The sequence below is a fragment of the Entelurus aequoreus genome, linkage group LG24 (assembly GCF_033978785.1).
Source record: "Entelurus aequoreus isolate RoL-2023_Sb linkage group LG24, RoL_Eaeq_v1.1, whole genome shotgun sequence".
NCBI lineage: Eukaryota > Metazoa > Chordata > Actinopteri > Syngnathiformes > Syngnathidae > Entelurus > Entelurus aequoreus.
The window spans coordinates 7,655,119-7,668,889 of NC_084754.1; the positions used below are offsets into that span (position 1 = coordinate 7,655,119).

At 37.1% G+C, this 13,771-nt stretch overlaps 1 protein-coding gene across 4 annotated transcripts in view; it reads right to left on the reverse strand.

Moving 5' to 3' along the window:
• LOC133641945 (uncharacterized) overlaps nucleotides 1–13,771 on the reverse strand; it is a 480,284-nt gene that overhangs the window by 432,156 nt on the left and 34,357 nt on the right. For 3 of the 4 annotated variants that reach the window (XR_009824355.1, XR_009824354.1, XM_062036090.1), the window contains exon 1: nucleotides 13,419–13,684. The exons of the other annotated variant lie outside the window; for it this stretch is intronic. The gene's annotated coding sequence lies outside the window, so the exon portion shown is untranslated. Of the gene's footprint in view, nucleotides 1–13,418; nucleotides 13,685–13,771 lie in introns of those variants that run through there. 4 annotated transcript variants of the gene reach the window in all.

Here is a 13,771-nt window from a genome sequence, read left to right on the forward strand (position 1 = left end):
TCCTGTCCATTGTTTTCCTGCTTTCGCTATCTGCGCCTAATGACTGAGCTACGTGACGTCATTTATTGTGATGTCCCACGGAGCATTTCTGGTCGGGACGGGATTCGAATAAAGAATCAACTCTTTTCCTTTACTATAGTGGTCTCGATAACGGGTACCGGTTCTCAAAAAGGGATTCGAGTCCGAGGACTCGGTTCTTCTTTATCAAACAACCGGGAAAACCGGTTTCGAGTATCATCCCTATTTATATCATCAATGACTGTGGACATTTTCATGTTTTTTTCAGGCAGCCATGCTCATGAATGTTATTGGAACGGCATCAAACAAATGTTCCAGCCTCGTCACCTTGCCCAATACAGATTTGCAATTCATCACTGAATAGGACTCTCATACAGTCAGCCATAATCCACGATTGCTTTTCCTTAGCCCATAATAACTTTGTTTTTTTTTCTGTTTAGATGCTAATCTGTGTTTGAATCCCATTTCATTTAGGCGGTTTCTCACAGTTTGGTCAAAAACGGTGAGCCAGGTTTCCACCAGGGGCGTCACTAGCTTTTAAGGACAGGGGGGGGCTTAGCCCCCAGGAGATGCACAGGATGCGAGCGGACGTAGCGCACAAGCACAAAACTTCACAAACGGCTAACAAAGACTTAGAAATTAATCATTGTTATTATTATTATTTCAGTGGGTTTATTTTCAATCTGTGTTCAGTACAACAACAAACATGGGTTTGCACAGTGACATTTTGTTTATAGCATCAACAAGAAACAATGACTTGCATGATCCTTCAAGATACACTGAAACACAATGAAAGTCATGGCATTAGCCTCCATGTTATTCATTCACAACATAGAGGCTAATGCCACCACTTTCGCTCACAATACAATACTTGTTTGTTCCCAAATATTTTGAAGTTGCACAGATTACACATATGTGACTAAAATGGTTGTAAATTCAAGCCCTGGAAATATTACTTAATTACTTGAATAAAGTAATATCTGGATCGGGATAATTTGGCTTGTATATATATATATATATATATATATATATATATATATATATATATATATATATATATATATATATATATATATATATATATATATATATATATATATAATGGCAAGCCGTTAAGGAAATTAAATATATATGGAAGTCTGAATAGAAATGAGAAACTTTTATGTATACTGTAAATAAGAAAGACTGCTGATCTGAAAAAGAGCCAAAGCTGTCAAAGAGCTGAGGGACCATCTTCAAAGTGCAATGCTGAAACCAATAATGCAAACAATAAAATGTAACTTCCAGGGCTTGAGATTAACGTAGTCCCGTCGTCCCGGGGATGGTAAAAAAAAATGCACGGGACGAAATGAAATGCTCCCCGGGACGATGGCTTTTAACCATTTGTTTTCTTTTTCTTTTTATGTATTTATTCATTTTACATCTTACATTAAATGTCTTGGTTTTTCCACCCTCTGAAAATCATATGAAATGTTTAACAAGCCATCCTATAATAATACAACAGCTATTAATGTAACAATACAATAAAACAAATATATTTAATGATGTTTTTTTCATTATTTCAACAATAGGCTAATGTATATTACTTTATATAGATTTTACAAGAAACACAAAACTTAAAAACTAAATTATTTACAATTGCAGACACAAGGTTCTTGTTCTGCACTGCTGTGTGCTAATGTGCTTCGTACACTTGCAGGACTGCAAGGTCGCATAGAAAATGCGGACTGGATTTTGAGTGATGTGGGCATTTTCTATATGAACAAGTGGAATGGATTGGATACAGACGCACTAAAGGGGCTCTCTACCTTACACTATGAAGTGAGGGGAAACTGAGTGAATAATGACAGGTTATAGGATTATTTATTTAAACTCATATTCGGGCTACTTTATAATGAATATGTCGGCATGTATTTGTAAAAAAAAAAAAAAGATTTTTTTTTTTTTTTTTTTAACACCAAATTATTTAGGGGGGGCTAACAACGCCAATTTATTCTTTATTTGTTTTGCTGTGCATTTTCTGTGTTTTAAGGCTCATCGCTTTAAGTTTTATTCTGTACGTTGTATACTTGCCTTTTACCACCTTCCCATGACGTTTGTACTTGGTCCATATTTTAGACACAGCTGACTGAACAATCCGCTACTTTTGCAATATTGCATGAGGATTTATCTCTTTGAAGGAGTTTGATAATCCTATCTTTTGTTTCATTTGACTTCTCTCGCGTTGGAGCCATGATTCATGTCAATCCACCTGATGCAACAGCTTTCCACGGTATGAACAATCCTTTTTAACTGCAGACTAATGAACAGATTTAATCTGATGCAGGGCTTTGCTTTGAAAATGAAAATTTACAGGGTGACTCATTTTTTTTCACTCTCAATCTAAAAATCAAACTGTTACTTATTACCATGATTTATAGTCTTGATTTATTTTAGTTGCCATTTGAAATGACCATAGTTATATATAGTTTTGGATGCTTTAGGCATATTTTTTCCAAAAAACAATGTCTAATACAGGTTCACAGGACCCTCAAACTGAAATGGAGCGGGGACCACTTAAATACATATTGTGTACCAAACTGTGATTGTGTTTGAATCAAATTTGGTCCTAAAAAGGTACCTTGTTATTGTGCAATACTAAGATATTTTAATAATATAGTATAGCGCCGCTAATAGCCTGCTCAGTGGCCTTGTGGTTAGAGTTTACGCCCTGAAATCGGTAGTCATACCAAAGACTATAAAATCAAGTCATACCAAAGACTATAAAAAGGTGTGGTTGGGGGCGGGGGGCGTGGTTAAGATGAGAGGAGTATATTTACAACTAGAATTCACTGACTCAAGTATTTCATATATATATATATATATATATACATATATATATACATACATACATACATACATACATACATACATACATACATACATAAATATATATATATATATATATATATATATATATATATATGTATGAAATACTTGACTCAGTGAATTCTAGTTATATATATATATATATATATATATACATACACACACATATATACATATATATACATACATACATATACATATATATATATATATATATATACATATATATATATATATATATATATATATATATATATATATATATATATATATATATATATATATACATACATACATACATACATACATACATACATACATACATACATACATACATACATACATACATACATACATACATATATATATATATATATATATATATATATATATATATATATATATATATATATATATATATATATATATATATATATATATATATATATATATATATATTTTATTATACATATAAACCAAAAAAAAACTTGAATTTCAGTGTTCCGTAGGCTATCCAGTAGATGGCAGTATTGTCCTGTTTAAGAGTGTCACAACATTGCTGTTTACGGCAGACGAACTGCTTTACGGTAGACGAAAACGTGACTGCTGTTGTGTGTCACCGCGCTGGGAGGACGTTAATGAAACTGCCTAACAATAAACCCACATAAGAAACCAAAAACTCGCCCTCGATCATTCTACAGTTATAACGTGATTGGGCAGGCACGCTGTTTATATCGTGGGAAAGCGGACGTGAAAACAGACTGTCGCCGCTGTCCCCACTCAGGTCCGCATGAAGCTGGAGGGGGCGTGGCCTCCAGCTCCGGCGGAATTCCGGGAGATTTTCGGGAGAGGCGCTGAATTCCGGGAGTCTCCCGGAAAATCCGGGAGGGTTGGCAAGTATGCCAAAAGTGTATTTATTAAACAGTTATTAAGCAGTGGCACAAACATTCATGTCATTTCAAAACAAAGTGCAAGATTGTCAGAGACATTTTAAAACAAGCTATTAGTGCACTTTTGTGCATGATGTCCTCAAGATGACAAATCAAAACAACACTAAATTAAAGTGCACTTTTTGTACAGAACGCCACTACAATAGTTTAAACCAAATAAAGTGCACTTTTGTGCATGATGTCACACAAGATATTTCAATAACTGTCAAATAAAAATGAGCTGCATAATAGGAAACCAAATAGTGTATGTCTTTCGCTATGTGGTAGGTTCCTGCGGACGTTATCTCCTTCTGTTGACTATTTTTTTCATACGGTGTTGATCTGGAAAAGGAAGACGCCAGGCTCAATTGGGTCAGTGCAGGTTGCTTAGTAGTGCTGCTACTTTTCGTAGCAACGCTTTTGCCGCATACTTGACATATTACGGTTGTCTGTTCAACATCTTCCCGCTTGAAGCCAAACCACTTTAATTCTTGGGAATTAATTATTCATCCTTCATTTGTTACCAGATTCGCACCTTCTCTCTCTCGTATTACCACTCGCACCGCACCGCCAGCACCACAGCTAACTTTACCCATGCTGCTACCGCTCCGCTCGGCGAGGGCATGTGACGTTACACGCGCGACAGTATGTGACGTATGTAAGAAGGTGCGCTTGTTTTATGTCTCTATGAGAAGGAGAGACAAGAAACAGTGAGAAACGCCTGTAGTGTAATGCCCGCAGCTAAAAGCAACTGCGTGAGAACGTATACTCGAATACTCACGATATAGTCATTTTCTATATCGCACAGAGACAAACCCGCGATATATCGGGTATATCCGATATATCGCTCAGCCCTACTTTAAGGCGCTGAAATGCAAGAGCTTTTGTCTATTCACCATGCTGATGACAATGCATAGAACGTTCATCACATGCCACTGATACTGGAAACTATTTATGAAGGGAAGTTAACCTTTAATTCAATATGCCACAGAAACTTTTTTTTTTTTAAACGCACAAACCTTCAAGAGATTGAGCTTCCTCCGCAATCCACCCAATAACATTAGGATATTCAGAGCTCAAAATGAAGGAATAACACCAGGAAACAATATGGCTCAGTACTTTTCACCGTGGGGTTTCACTTGGAGGTTCCTAATACATCCTGAGTTGACTGAAAAGGGCTCTCTGTCTCTAATTGGCACCCTTTCCTTTTTTATTTTATCAGTGCTTATTTCCCTCTCTGTTGTGCTGCCCCTCGTACAAACACACACCTATAGGCACACATTCCCCATCTAATCCACATCCAGCCTCCCTGAAAACACTCCGGATTGGTTTTCTTCTAGTGTAAACTTCCACGTTAGGGTCAGACGTTAGGGTCACAGGGGCCACGTAGACTGACTTCAAAGAGAAGTCGGTCCAAGCGGAGAACTTGGGAGTTAGTCAAGTTTCAGCTACGACCGTCACCGCCGACATCCACAGTATGGCTTTGTTAGGGCTGTCTATGAACACACTAAGCTACATTCACCGGTTAGTTTGGATGTTTCTTTAGTTCTTACTTTCCAAAGACTATGCAAGTTAATAAAACACATTGAAATACGAAGTAAACTGTGTGTTTAGTGTATATCAGACCTGGGCATTCTGCGGCCCGCGGGCCACATCCGGCCCTTTGTGCGTCCCTGTCCGGCCCGCGTGAGGCCAATTATAAATGACAAAATAAATTTAAAAAAGTATCTATGTCGAGTGTGCAATACAACGGTGCTGCTTTTGTTTTGAAAATCGTTATTTCTATTACTTCCGTGTGGACGTATGCGTGTGCGTGATTGTGAGTGAATGTGAACAGCTGCAATCGCAAATTACAAAATAAAGTTGAAAAAACATCTATGTCGTGCGCGCAATACAACTGTGCTGCTTTTATTTTGAAAAGTATTATTTATGGGCGTGTGTAACCTGCGAGTGAAGGTGCACATGCAGCGACAAGTGATGCACGCTTTACACCCGAGACGCTAAAAAGAGAAAAGTTGATGAGGAATGGCGTGTTTCCAACAAGACATGGACTGCCAAGCAACGTTCCCTCTAAGGTGCGCGCCTGCGCAATTGCGCACTGCTCAAGCGTCCGCTGCGCGCAGCAAATATATGCCGCGCACCAAATCAAATCCCATCTGAATTCTAAACAAAATAAACATATTTATTCTATGTAATTTTGCAATGCAACTTTGAGTGACAGTGACAACAAGCGGCCCTAACGGTGTTCGTCAACACCGTTCAATTGAACACCGTTCAATTATTGTAACGTCTATCGAGATGCTTCGAGGACAGGAATGATATCGATCACTTTATTGAGCAAAACTGTTTATATTCGGACATAACCACACCAAAAACATGAGTAAAACACTTCTATCTGGAAAAACTAGTCATTTTCTGCCGTACAAACCAGGCCAAAAGCAACTTGTCATCTGTCACCAACACGCATACCACTAAGCCACTGGTGCGTTTATGGCCACACAAAAAGTCGGACAACTCAAACACCACACAAAGTTACACTATGACTCCTCAGTCATATGTGTGCTTATTTTACTGTCATTTATTATTAATGTTAATTTATTTATATTAGTCATGGAATGCTGTTACACACACTATGTTGAAGTATTACTATTATTATTAATTATTATTATTTATCTTACGGTATATATCAAAAATAATATTGAGCAAAATTTAATTGAAATATTGTCGATGTGGCCCTCAAGCAGTGCTCGGGTTGCTCATGCGGCCCCCGGTAAAAATTAATTGCCCACCCCTGGTGTATATGCTTTAGAGTCTGGAGGTTCTTGGTTTGCTCGCCATACAGCAATAGATGACACCTGACATGTTAGCTACTTCTCTTTGTTTATAATGTTTATAATGTGTATTTTCTATTTCCTGCTGGATCTACTCTCTATTTTATGCGGCTGCTGTCACATATACTGTAATATTGTACATGGTCATTGGTATATATTGTAAATATGTTATAGACATAATATATCTGTAGATATATTATTCTGTACACATGTATATATTCGTATATATGTTAGATTTTTTTATCGCTATATTAGTCTATTTATACCTGCATTGTCCTTTCCATCCTTACACTTTCCATCATTGTAACTGAGCTACTGTGTTGAACAATTTCCCTTTGTGGATCATTAAAGTTTGTTTAAGTCTAAGTTTCTCCAGGTACTCCTGTTTCCTCTCACAGTCCAGAAACAAAACAGGGGTCCAAATAGCTCGCGAGATACCAGCATACCTGTTAACATTTGCATTTCAAAATATGGGAAATTTCCTGGGGAAAATAGATGAAATAAGGGATTTTCATTTTTAATCTCAAATCAGTTAAATCAGGAGAAAAAAATGCATAAATAATTTATGTCCCATAAATACTAGATGTCCCAAACAGAACTAAAACCCATGTCGAAAGTAACACAAGTGAGTGTCACAAACTACTCAACTGATTTTTGAGTACCCTATTTTCTGGACCATAGGGCGCACCAGATTATAAGGGGCATTGCCGATGAGCGGGTCTATTCTGGGTTGTTTTCATACAAAAGGCGCACCGGATTATAAAGCGCACTAACGGGGTCATATTCTGATTTTTGTCTAAATGTAAAACACTTCCTTGTGGTCTACATAACATGTGATGGTGGTTCTTTGGTCAAAATGTTGCATAGATGATGTTTTACAGACCATCTTCAAGCCGCTTTCTGACAGTCGCTTCAGGATGCGCCGTTTAGTGGGCGGTCTTATTTACGTGGCTCACCTTCGACAGCGTCTTCTCCCCGTCATCTTTGTTGTAGCGGTGTAGCGTGCAAGGACGGGAGTGGAAGAAGTGTCAAAAGATGGAGCTAACTGTTTTTTTGACATTCAGACTTTACTTATATCAATAATGGAGCAGCATCTCCTCATCCGTGGCTCACTAGTGCAACAACGCTGGAAATGTGTCCCGAGAAAAAACGTCTGACCGGAACTCTCTAATAACTAAAGTTCCGTGGGTGAATTATGTAAACTCACCACACCGGTAGTTTTTAGTGCTTCCATAGCGAGATACAAGTTACAACTTTACACTACTTTATATTAGAAATGGCAACAGCAGAGGGTAAATGCCCCATAACAAGAAGATAGTGAAAAAGAAGAAGCTCATCGACTACAGTATCAGCACGGACTACAGTGGCGGACGTGCGCAAATTTTCAGGACTTATGCAGATCCCAAATACACATCAGCAGGTACCAGAAGGTAAGAAAAGTTGGTTTTGCATAATATTGTGAAACAAAGCGCCAGATAATATGTCTGCTAATGGGTGCCATTTTGCGGTCCTTACACACACACAAACCATAGTAAAACTCGTATCTCTGACTACGGTAGCCGTAATGGGCCGACAATCCATGAAGCGGTGCGGCTTCAAAGTCATACTAAAACATTTTGACCGATTTTTGAGTGGCGTGTGTAATGTTCTATATTTTCAATGGAACATATAAAATGTTGGTGTTGTTTACATGAGTCACATTGCAGTCTACACGTATCTCTTATGTGTGACTGCCATCTACTGGCCACACTTATAATTTCACCATGTACAGTGTTTCCCACACATTCATTTATTGGTGGCGGCCCGCCACGAAAGAATTACGTCCGCCACAAATAAAAAAACAAAAAAAAAAAGTTTTTTTTTTTGTCCTGTCCAGCTTCTCAGGCAAATCATATAGTTGATGTAGATGCCCATATAGGCTGTTCAGATTTACTTTACAAAAGAGAAGTGTAGGATACTTCTCTCGTTGCCTTATTTGTAATTGACCACTACTGTTTTCTGTTTATTTGTTACTGACTCTGGCAGGACACCTCTGCCTCTGTTTCACTTTATGTTGCTGGTAAATAATATGGTTGTAGTAGTAGGCTAAAGTTAAATTATTTAGTATGCACTAATTAAAGGGGCAGAGCTTTAAAAGACATTTTAGCTTTAATATTTTATAAGATATATTTTTTGTAAGAACCACAATTAATAAATATATTTCAGTGAATAACTTACTGTTCAAATCTGTATATAAATATGTACATAAATTGTTGTAATTACATTGTAAAATGGATGGATGGATGGACGTTTAAAACAAAACTGTTATTATTAATTAGTAAGTATACATTTTTTGAGCCTTTTTAGAGAAAAACATATCATCGTAGTAAATTATGCAAATTACTCGATGATGTCATGGTGACATCGCCCATAGCCACGCCCCCACCGCCACAAGTATCTTGGCAGTTTATGGGAAACACTGATGTACCAAATAAAATCGCTTCGAGGTCGGTAAGCACAACTAAAATTATTCTGTACCGGGTCATAAGACGCACTGTCGAGTTTTAGGAAAATTAAAGGATTTTAAGTGCGCCTTATATTCCAAAAAATACGGTAAATAATACATGTCCCGAACAGAACTAAAACCCATTTCGAAAGTATCACAAGTGAGTGTCACAAACTACTGAACTATTCAACCGATTTTTGAGTAACTCACCAAAATGGTCAAATCATTCTTATACTTTAATGACAAACTGTGTGGAAAAATGCGAAACATGGAGTTTTACAATTACTTGTGAACGTCATTGTGCTTACAAAGTACAAAGAAGAAGAATTATGAGAAATACTTCCAACCTTATTGAAAATAAGATATTCTTCATCTCAGTATGTCCATAATGACTGAATTAATTAATTACATATTATAAAACTGTTGTATTACTCATTCATAGATGTTATTTTATTATATAAAAAGGTCAGTAAATGATTCTATATCATTGTAAACACTTTGAAGTGGGAAAGGGGTAGGATTAAATAAACTTTGCTTCTTCCTACTCCTTTTCGGGCATGATGTGAAATTAAATGATATGAAATTGTGTGATGTATTATGATGTAATTGTGTTCATGTTCGAAATAAACTAAAGAAAGAAAGAAAAGAAAGAAAGAAATCCATGAAAATGATAACACTTTAGGTTCGAAAAGGCCGTATCAATCCAGGCAGTGCAGTACAGTTCGACAGTTTGATTAACAACGGTTAAAAAATCAATTGATGTGTCCAAATTGCTGTATGTATTTAACATCTGTTAGATAGGCTCCAGCAACCCCAGCAACCATCTTCCAGTTATGCAGCGAAACAGGTAAATAATGTGCATTTCTGGTAGTTAATACAGAATGGCATTATGGTCCTTTTATGCTCATCTCAATGGATGTTGTCCAGGTGTCTCAATTGTAGTCATCAGAATAGATTTGATAGCTTTGTGGAAACTGATTTGATCATTTTATAACACGTGATGCACACTGCATCCAAGTTCAATGTAATGTTTCACTTTCCAGGGGCGCTGGACTTATTCTAGCCTCAGAAGCGTGTAGGAGAATGCGCTGAAGGACAGATTTGACAGGGAGAATAACTACAAAAGCACACTTGCTCACTTACCATGTCACAAAAAAAAAAAGATGAGTTTGAATAATACATAATGAGTGATACATAGAGTGATTACAGCCACCACAGTTCACATACTTCACACACACAAGTCATAATTTCTCTGTGATTGTTGGTCCAAAGCTAGAACATTTTGGCAAAATGAGAGTCATATGTTATTTTTTTGGTCATTGCACTGTCGGGTGCCAGCTGGTCACTAAAATGTAGCAGTGCGTCAAATACGGCCGCAAAATGATAATTTCACGAAATAAAAGCATGTTTTATTGTAAGTTTATGAGTATGTTTAGAACTATTTATACACTACCGTTCAAAAGTTTGGGGTCACATTGAAATGTCCTTATTTTTGAAGGAAAAGCACTGTACTTTTCAATGAAGATAACTTTAAACTAGTCTTAACTTTAAAGAAATACACTCTATACATTGCTAATGTGGTAAATGACTATTCTAGCTGCAAATGTCTGGTTTTTGGTGCAATATCTACATAGGTGTATAGAGGCCCATTTCCAGAAACTATCACTCCAGTGTTCTAATGGTACAATGTGTTTGCTCATTGGCTCAGAAGGCTAATTGATGATTAGAAAACCCTTGTGCAATCATGTTCACACATCTGAAAACAGTTTAGCTCGTTACAGAAGCTACAAAACTGACCTTCCTTTGAGCAGATTGAGTTTCTGGAGCATCACATTTGTGGGGTCAATTAAACGCTCAAAATGGCCAGAAAAAGAGAACTTTCATCTGAAACTCGACAGTCTATTCTTGTTCTTAGAAATGAAGGCTATTCCACAAAAGTGTTTGGGTGACCCCAAACTTTTGAACGGTAGTGTAAGTTGAAAAGGATTTTTATTTACCATTTACACAACGTGCCAACTTCACTTCAGCTAGCCTAAATAGCATGTAAGCATGGATTAGCTTGCAGTCACGCAAAGACCAAATATGCTTATTAGCACTCCAACAAGGCAATAACAACAAAGCGCACCTTCGTGCACTCACGCACAGCATAAAATGTTTGGTGGACAAAATAAGACAAAGAAGGAGTGGAAGATTTTGAACAATGAACTTTCATCTGAAACTCGACAGTCTATTCTTGTTCTTAGAAATGAAGGCTATTCCACAAAATTGTTTGGGTGACCCCAAACTTTTGAACGGTAGTGTATATAGACATTATTTTGTTTTTTTTCTTTAGAAAAACTAACGTCAAAATGTTAGTTTCATCTGACATTACATGGACGAAGATAAGACCTTCTGGACGAAAGTTCTGTGGTCAGATGAAACAAAAATGTTGTTGTTTGGCCACAATACCCAGCAATATCTTTGGAGGAGAAAAGGTGAGGCCTTTAATCCCAGGAACACCATCCTGTGAACACCAAAATGTTCAACATTTTGGGTTGCCAACCTCTGCGTTAGAACATCTTTACTACTCAGTGGCCTAGTGGTTAGAGCAGGGATGTCCAAAGTGCGGCCTGGGGGCCATTTGCGGCCCGCAGCTAATTGTTTACCGGCCCGCCACACATTCTGGAAATGCTATTGCAAAAATTTAAAAAAACATTTACAAAAAGGAGAATGAGGTGAAATCTAACTCGAAAAAGTTGCAATGTTGACACAAAGCTGCCATGCAGGCTTTTTTTTTTTCTTTTGTCTATCTTTTTTTTTTTTGGAGCAATGGCAAAAAAAGAATCAATGTTATAATGAATTATTGACCTATTCTAGGCTCCAAATATTTCAAATATTTCACTTTAAAATGTTTTATGTGGGAAATATTGCATATATTGTGGGGTTGCAATACAAAAACATCAACATTTTATTTGACAACAGAGCATAAAACAAACACAATTATAGTTCAAACGTAAAATCGACAGTTATATCGGAAGTTGAGCTCGTAACTTAATTGTTGAAAGTAAAAAAAAACAACTAATAAAAATTTATCACTTTCTGAGTGGGGCACCTTTTGGATCCCAAATATATTTAATGGGATTGTATTTATCTTTTCACTGTGATTATTCAAAAATAATAATGAATTAAAATCAATGGTGTCCTGCATTATTGATCTTTTTAAGGCTCTAATTACTTCACATCAAACATTGCTTTCTGAATGTTTTGGGCAGTGGGGGAAATACTGCATATTTCAGTTGTATTATAAAAAACTAAGTTGTCTTTGACAGAAAAGGCATAAAATCTTTTTGTTTTTTTAAACTTTATATCAACCTGAAGTTGATATACTGTACAGATTTACTGTAAGCGTTAAATAAATAAATAAATAAATAAATAATTTGACTTGTTTTTAACATTTTAATGACTTAGACCCTTTATGGTCCCCGGGAGCCCTAAAGGTAAAAAACAAACAAAATCCTTATATTTTGTTATGGTTTGAAAATGAAAAATATCAAAATGGCCCCCGCATGCTTTAATTTTTCCGTGTGCGGCCCTCAGTGGAAAAAGTTTGGACACCCCTGGGTTAGAGTGTCCGCCCTGAGATCGGTAGGTCGTGAGTTCAAACCATACCAAAGACTATAAAAATGGGACCCATTATCTCCCTTTTGGCACTCAGCATCAAGGGTTGGAATTGGGGGTTAAATCACCAAAAATGATTCCCGGGCGCGGCCACCGCTGCAGCTCACTGCTCCCCTCACCTCCCAGGGGGTGATCAAGGGTGATGGGTCAAACGCAGAGAATAATTTCGCCACACCTCGTGTGTGTGTGACAATCATTGGTACTTTTAACTTAACTTTATTGCATACTTCTGGGCAAATAAAATATTGCGTCCTCTGCTGGTCAAATTTAGCGCTGCATGTATTAAACGAGCTTTGATCGCCAGAGTTACTGAGACACAAACACAACACGACCACATTATCCATCCATTCATTTTCTACTGCTTTAAATTCAATGCAAAACAAACAAAACATTTTCTATGCACAATTTCTGCTGACAAAGATCTGACCAAGTTTTGAGATGAACCTTACAAGTGCAGAGTTCTACCGTCTCTTAAAAAGGTCCAACAGGAAAAAATGACTCCAGCACTGGTTCAGGCAAGCACATTCATACTTTGTTGTCCAGTTACTGTTCAAACTTTTTCACAATTTGATTTTTTTTAGGGTCGATAATGACATTTTTGTCTTAAATGAGTAATATTCTTGTACTCACCGCACTGCTGCTTGCATCGGCCTTTTTAGGCTTTCCAGGTTCTCAACCAAAGGCCGTGGGCTGAGCCAGGACAGGTGGTGCACTTCCATACGCACTTCAAACTACAACTTAAGTCTCTCCAAAAATAGCTTTATTTGCACAAAAAAAAAACGTTTTTCTTTCCAAGGTTAACAAAAACAAGTTTAACTGCATATAAAGCTATAAAAACTAAACTCAAGTGTTGCGTAAGCAGTGCTCAAAAAATGTTGTCACCGCCACCAGTCTCTCCACCCGACGTTTGTCCAATCAGTTTCACCTGTGCACCCCTATATGCTTTCTCACAGGTGCTGAAAATGACACACAATGTAAATGAC